The following is an 8,161-nucleotide window of genomic DNA, read 5'->3' on the forward strand; positions in this document are numbered from 1 at the left end:
TCAAAAATGTACATTTATATTTCTTTATGATTTCGATTAGCTTCCGTAAGCAGCCTATCCAATTAGCCTGATAGTTTTGTATGCCGTTAATAAATAGCCTGATAACAAATGGCAGATAAATCACTGCAGGGCTCACAACATTTCAAAATCCCTGGTAGCCCTTCAGGCAGGCATTCTTCACATTTTGGTAGCCCAAAATGAATTTAACTAGCCTTAATAAAAATACAACTGCAGAACTTCTCTGCAGATAATCAAAAACATCTGTGATTGTATTTTTTTATTTTTTTCAAATAAAAACAGATCACAAAACTCACGGTTCGGATCATAGCCTATTAAGGATTTTGAGTCACAGATTGGATCATTTTTTTTGGATTATCCAAAAAATAAGGTTCTTTATTATTCAAAGAACACTTATTATTTAAAGAAAACTTTAAGTACTTCTTTGATACCACAGCAAAAACTATAGCATAACCACAGGCCGATTCTGCCAGTGGGTGTACAACCTCCATAACACCCAACCCACGTTAATAAAGTTAACATTAGCCAGCCTTATATCATGTTGTTTATTATTTATCAGAGCTTTTGAAACCAGAGATTCACATCAGAGTCCATTCAGCATGCTTCTGTTTTTTAAATAAAACCAAATAATCCACACATAAGATGAAGCCCAAGTATATTGGATAAAGCCCATGTACTGTAGGCTACATTAACTGTAGATGTTTACTGTACATAGAGATTTTCACGGAGGAAATAAACAAATATCCTGCTCATTATATTCCAACTGCCATATAAAACTCCATGTAATCGCCTAAATATGAGCTACTGATAATGAAAACTGCCCAAACACAAGTTTTATCCAGGCCCATTTTAGTTGTATACACAAAGAGCTCTCCCTTTATAATCACTAAAAAGCTGCCACTCATCTTAGTTCATCGTGATCTCAAAGTTTTGTTATAATGAGAAGATTTGCGAGCATTTAACTCAGCACTAAACAAAAACACAAACACGCACGGGATAGTTTGCACCCACGGATCGGCGCCTATGAACATAACTAATAAAGTTAAAACATTTTTATAGACACGTGAACCATCCATCAGTAATAATAATAAGAAATAAACAAATTACAAGCATAGATAAAATAGTTAGCTACAAATAAAATAAGATCTAACATTAGTTTGCAGGTACATAAATGTAATAATTAAGTTTAAAATAACACTGCATAATGTTCACTGTATAAATTAAATTAAAGTTATGTTTTGTTGTTTGATTACCATTAAGGACACTGACAGCAGCAGGTATTTATAGACTGCAGACCTGGTGCACGGACCCAATATAATGATACACATGCGATTTCTTTCTTCACGGTTTATGTTCACTTAAGACATAACCGACTGTTTACGAGAATACTGTGTATGTGTCCGTCCCATTGCAAGGATACGCGAAAGAGGACTCGATTCAGTGTTCACACGCTGTCTGAAACGCCGCTCTCTGTGTGCGCGCTCTTTAGCCTCCAGCCGCTTGAATGGATTAAAATGCTTGAATGTTTAAATTGGCAAGACTTACAAACACGTGCAAATGATCAACCATGATCCGGTTCAACCCTACAAGCGAGTGAACAATGCAAATCAAGGAAGGAATTTTAAATCACTATTCAAGATAGCCCGCAAGGCAGGGTGGTGATATAGCCTATTTTGGTAGCCCGACTGGAAGGCACAATAGCCCCGGGATGTCGGGCTAGCGATTTTGTGAGCCCTGCGCTGACTTCAGAATGGCATGATAGTACTCTATTTCTGGCACAAATGGCCATATGCCATATATTAGGTATAACTTCGGTCCTGGAGGGCCACTGTCCTGCAGAGTTTAACTCCAACCCTAATCAAATACATCTGCCTGTAGTGATCTTAAAAACCCTGATTAGCTTGTTCAGGTGTGTTTGATTAGGGTTGGAGCTAAACTCTGCATGAAAGTGGCTCTCCAGGACCGAAGTTGCCCAGCCCTGTATTAGCACATACCTGCTTATTACTGTGGCAAGAAGCTATTTGTTTAATGTGTGAACTGCGCATGCGCATACACAATTACTCTGATTATTTCTGGAATTTATGGCAAAGATGGTAAGAGTAGTATATGGCAATATATGTTACTACTGTATGTAGTATATGACCATAAATAACAGAACAATTGAGAGGAGAATGCCAGTATATGACATGCTAAATGAAATGCTAAAATTTGGTATTTGGCAATATGTGACAGAAATCTTACTGAAAGCACCTTTAACATATTACATAATACCTCTGTTTGTGAATGTATACAGTATTAGTGAGACAGATAGTGAAAGTCTATTCTCACTTCTTCATAACAGTGTTAAAGGTTTCATGTGTGTGTCTACAATGTTAGTATTATATACCTTGGGGTAATGGACTAATGGATAATCCTTAACCCCCATTTCAGGGCTCAGTCGAAGTTTGTGATGGCTCCACTCTGTATGCACACACCCCAATGGATGCACACACATTTTAACACACATTAGCATTGATAATCTTACCATCATGACTCCTTGTGCAGATTTTCCAGAAAATAACCACTCCCAGAACTGAAAAAAACCCAGTGGCAGAAGGCAATCAAATATCCAGCTACACTAGTCTTACACACACACATAAGTGAACACATTAAAAATAAAATATATTCATGCACATCTAGCTCACAGCCTCACACACAACATGCATGATGTTCTCCCACACCCTGTGGTTGTGCACATGCGAGTATAATTAAAGATGCCCTCTGGAGATTTGAACATTCCAGAGATAGCAAGATTTACTGTTTGAATTGTATTTGGCCAAATCGGGGCTCTTAACCCCCTTAAGAAGGGATCTAGTGATGTAGGGGAAGGGGGACTTTGGCCACATCTGCCAAAATCGCATCAATACTCAATGTTCTCCTCTGTTTTGTGTGTGCATGTCCACAGGACGGGCCGATCTGGAGTCTAGCTAACCCCGGCGACCGTCCAAGTGTCTGTAAGCAATCACAGCTGACTTGATTGACATGCCAGAGCAAAACAATTCATGCTGATTGTCAGAGTGAATTGCAATACAAAGTTGGGGTGGGTAGGGGGGTGAGAAAGAACATGAGAGAGGGAGAGGCATATACTTTCAGTCGGAGTTTTAATGATATATATTAGCTCATAATGAGCTCTGATCTGGTGCTGTGTGTTATCTCTCAACTCCGTATGTGTACATCTCTTTCCCGTGATTTACACTGCACATATACTCTAAAACATGCATGGACACGTTCACTTACACTCTGGCACTCTTCCATTAGCCAGCTGTTGATATGGTCCTTTTCGCCTGCTTTGTGCTGAGGTTGTTTAAGGTTTTGTGCTTGCTGTGTCAGTTTAACTGTAAATAAACTTCATTCTCAGAGCTCAATGTTTAAGAGCTACACCACAGTAATACACACACTCAGTCTGTTTTCACAGAGTTTCCTTCTAAACTTTAATATGTTCTCATGTGCGTCATACATTAACTTGAGTAGATTACTTCAGGGTCAAAGGTCATTTGTTAAGCATTTTGCTTTTTAATCCTCTGTGTCTTGACTGTAGTGTTGTTTTTGGCGGCCTGTTTTAATTTTAGTTTTAGTCTAGTCTTTGTGTGAAACTGTCATTTTAGTTTTTATTAGTTTTAGTCACGTTCTTGTTGCAGCCCCTGAAACGAGACACAGGAAACAGAAATACTGCAAAATAATAATAATAACGCGACTAAATGAGACGAAATAACGTTATAACATTTCGTTTCGTCTCGTTTTGGTCAACGAAAATGAAGAGACATTTTAGAATAGTTTTTATTTGGTAAACCACATTTAGTCTCGTTTTTATTCGTCAACGATATTGCATTATACATTTAATTATAGTCATCGTCACATGACCAGCATTTTCGTCTCGTCTCGTTTTCGTCACGTGATAAAGGTTCGTTGACGACGATATTTAGTCATAATTTTCGTTGACGAAAGCAACACTACTTGACTGGTGGTGACCGTATCATGTTTATCTTATCAGTTTATTCCAATGCTTTATTTTTTGTGATAAGGATCAGCTCTTGTGTTGGTTTACGTCCCTCTTTTGTGATGCAGATTGTTCACTCTGCTGCACTTGGCATGGCATCTTGATAGGTTTCTCTCTGGCAGGTTAGCCACCCCAGATTTCACCCCAAATGTGAAGATCTCCTCAGAATCTCTAAACACTTTCACATCATGGCTTGTCCTGTCTTTGTCAATGTAAATTCTTACACATAACGATATCTCTCAACGTCCATTTTTTGCAAGCTCACTTCACCAGTTTCATTATGGTAGACAAGGAAGACGGGATGAGGTGAGTTTATAACACTGTCAGTAGAAATTATGTACAGGGATGAAATCTATCATACATGAACACCACCCTCCTGAGATTTATAGGACAAAAACCAGGCAGTTTTGAGATAGACAATCAGCATTTCACATGTAGATTATAATTTGATTTGCAATAATGTTAATGAATATTAAATTACAGAGCTGATATAATTTGAATCAGTAGGTTCTCTGTTTAATTTGATATAAAACATTTACTCAAAATGCTCAACTAATTGTTAAAAATACAGAAATATAATGTCTAAGCCAATAAGGAGAGTTGTAACACTACTTTTAGCATTTAATTCACAAAATGTGATGGTGTAAAAGCTGAAATTTACACCCATAGACACAAGTTGTTGTTGTTGTTTTGTTTTTAAATATTTTTCCAACTTGATCCAATTAGTGGTAGTGGGGCAGGTTGTAAACAAAATATATCAAATATAAGTTTGTGATAAATAGTACAAAACATTTACTGAGTTACACACCTTAAATATAAAATCCATTTCACCCATCCCTGGTCTCCCCTAATTTTCAAGAGTTTTACTCTTGAATATTTTTATTTTAGCCATAGTTTTTTTTTTCTTCTTCTTCTTCTTTTTTATTTGTGCTTTCAATGATTTTGAAGTTTTGTATGATACGTTTTGCACAGCCTTCTCTGTGGCTATTCTCTTTGGCTTTCTCTTTTGTGTTCTCACCATATGCGCTATGTGTAAACACCACAGTTTGGTCATGCGGCCCTTTATTTATATGTATAGTGGTCATTGTAGCTAAAAGAAAATAAACTTGTCTCCAGCAGAGGATATTCCCCCTGTATCCTGTAAAAGGCCATTTGTGTTGAAGGCAGTTTCAGTTGTCACGGATAATGTTTATAGTTCATCCCCCTGAGTTTGATTCCACATAGAGGTGATGTGATCAGCAGCATAATGACACCCAGCTGACACACACAAACATGAACACAAGCTGCAGCTGGAAGAGATCTCACACAGCCTGTGAGGAAATAGGGGAGTGGGTTTTGCCAGACTGAACTGATCAAATGAGGGCAAGAGAAAGAGGCTGAGAATAATGTGTGACCTACTGAAATCTGTGCAGACGTGCAGCCAAACATACAGACGTAAAAAGTGAAAATGGGAGTGAGAGGTTGAGGATTCAAGGGTCTGTAATTGATAGAGATAGCAGCTGTGAGACAAAGCAGCCATGTCTGGAAGATGGGACATTGTCTGTCTGTGCCTTATAAAAAAAAGAAGTTGCTTTGATGGCTATTGAAGGAATCTCAGTATGTGTGAAGATCATCGTTGGGTCATTGAACTGCTGGATAAACAGTTTCTTGAACTGTAAATGCAATGTTTTTTTGGGGGTTTTTTTGCATTTTAAAAGTTTATTTACCATATTATTTTCCAGTAAAAGAGGAATGCTTTGAAAATGAAAAACATGCCTTTATGGAAGTTGTCTCTCTCGGTTAGTTATCACACACTTCCCCAGGCAGAATGCACTGAGAACAAGGCATATCAACAGCATTACGTCACTTCACATCTAGTCACAAATCAAATAATTTTATTTATATTTGAATTCCAGCAGGCCACAATCAGCCGCCAAATGTCAGAAAAATTATCACCAAGTGACAGACCTCAGTGTGATGATTTTCTTACTGTGGTGTGTGGCTTGAAGCAGCAGCTAAGCGTGTGGCCCAGAGGATCCTGCTTCTTATTTGGCCTTCCAGCGTTGTTGGAAATATCATTATTTTAGGTTTCATGCACATACTGTATTTCAATTAGGTCTTGTATTCAACAGAACTTTTAATCAATAGTTAAAAGCTAATGACTTAACCTTTGTGGTTTGCTTAATGTGAAATTAATCATTTGTTTTCATAGAGGTTGTGTAAAAGTAATGCAGGTGTATTCAGTTATGCTTGTTTATTCACTAGTGCCAATAAGCCTCTTTTCATGCATCTTATACCGATTATGCTTAATAACTCTACATTTCATTGTGAATGTAGACTGTGCATGTTTACAACTTGTCTTTTGTGTAGATTCAAAAATGTCTTGGTTTACATTTTCATATCAAGACCTGAGGGGAAAAAAAACAGATGATTTCAACTCTGTTTTCTTGAATTATTATTTTTTTAATGACCAGACATTTTTCAGCATTTTCAGCAGAAAAGAGCATTTGTCAGGTTATCGATTGTGTGTTTGTTTTTGTTTTAGCTAAATCCGTACTTTGTTTCCTTTTTGAATGAATGACATGTCATAATAATGAATGAGTGCTTACCAGATGCACACAAATTCAGTATTAGTCTCAGCCTTATTTATTTATTTATTCATTTGTTTATTTATTTATTAATGGTCATGTTTTTCTTAATAACATAACAAACATTTTCTCTTCTCTGGTTAATACATCATTTTGATCTCTGGTTAATACATCATTTGATACCAAGAATGTATATTGTTTGTTATAAATATACTTGTATATGCATTGATAGAACCCTGGAGTAACCTGAATTGAATTGCCTTGTTCAGCCCTGTAATTCCAGTTTAGTCTCTTCTCAAACCTGAAATGTTTAATTGTAATTAGCCTAAAGCCTCAGCCACTACAAACAAGAAAACTTATTCAAGAAACAAACTATTATATGACATTTAAATGGCCACCATGAAAAGTGTTTTCTATGGATTTTCTACATTCTCAACGTTTTATTTTGTGGAAAGTTTAGTGTGGTAGTAACATGAATTCAGGAATTTTTATTTGTCTGTATTAGATTATCGTCTCTATCACGGTTATGCTTTTTTTTCTGTGGTTCTTTGGTGAATCAGGCTCATTTAATAATCATGTGCTGTTGATCGTCATTGTTTAACATGTTATTGTTAAAACCTACCATTCATGTCATTAAAATGCAGAATGACGCTTTGAGATGTTGATGAGTTGACTTGTAGTAGTTTTGTTTTTAGTGTTGTTGTTTATGTGAATTGTATGAGATATGTAGGCTACCACCTTAGGTCAGTTCATGTAAATGTTTTCAATGCACTGATCAATAATAGAGAACCGGATAGCTCATGACGTCATAAAAGTGAAGCCGCCTCGCCGCCATATTGATATTCCTTAGTATTCCTATACATTCTATAGGAAATCGTACGATTTTAATGAGAAAACATCACTCAATGAGTCAGCGTTTTTATATCTTAAGTATCCCTGTACATTCTTACAACGCAAACCTCCTGAGCATGTAAATTATTATTTGTTTAATGTCGGAATTTCCCCTGCGTATTAAAGGGGTCATATGATGCTTTTTTAAAGATCATTATTTTGTGTATTTGGTCTAACAGAATATGCGCTCTCTCTCTCTCACTCTCTCTCACTCGCTCGCTCTCTCTCGCTCTCTCTTTCTCTCTCGTGCTCTCTCTCTTTCTTTCTCTCTCTCTCTCTCTCTCTCTCTCTCTCTCACACACACACACACACACACGCGCGCGCGCACACACACACACGATGCGCAAAACTCTGCATTTGAACAGTCAATAGCAAATACTTAAACTAATAACAAAACAGTAGCTAGCTCTTATCTATGCACAATCAGCTTGTAACACTACAAAGAGAAAGAAAGGAAAAAAATCGCATCATATGACCCCTTTAAAAAGTTATGTGTCCTATACATTACCATAGCTAATATCAGATGAACATGATAAACATCAGATGGACAAATCCACAACATATGCAAATTACAAAGTGCAAAGTGAATAAAGATTTATTCACTTTGCCGCTAATCTCGCTTACATTGCTAATACTGTATTCACACACA

This window comes from Sinocyclocheilus rhinocerous, unplaced genomic scaffold (genome assembly GCF_001515625.1).
Source record: "Sinocyclocheilus rhinocerous isolate Xijiao unplaced genomic scaffold, SAMN03320098_v1.1 scaffold4568, whole genome shotgun sequence".
NCBI lineage: Eukaryota > Metazoa > Chordata > Actinopteri > Cypriniformes > Cyprinidae > Sinocyclocheilus > Sinocyclocheilus rhinocerous.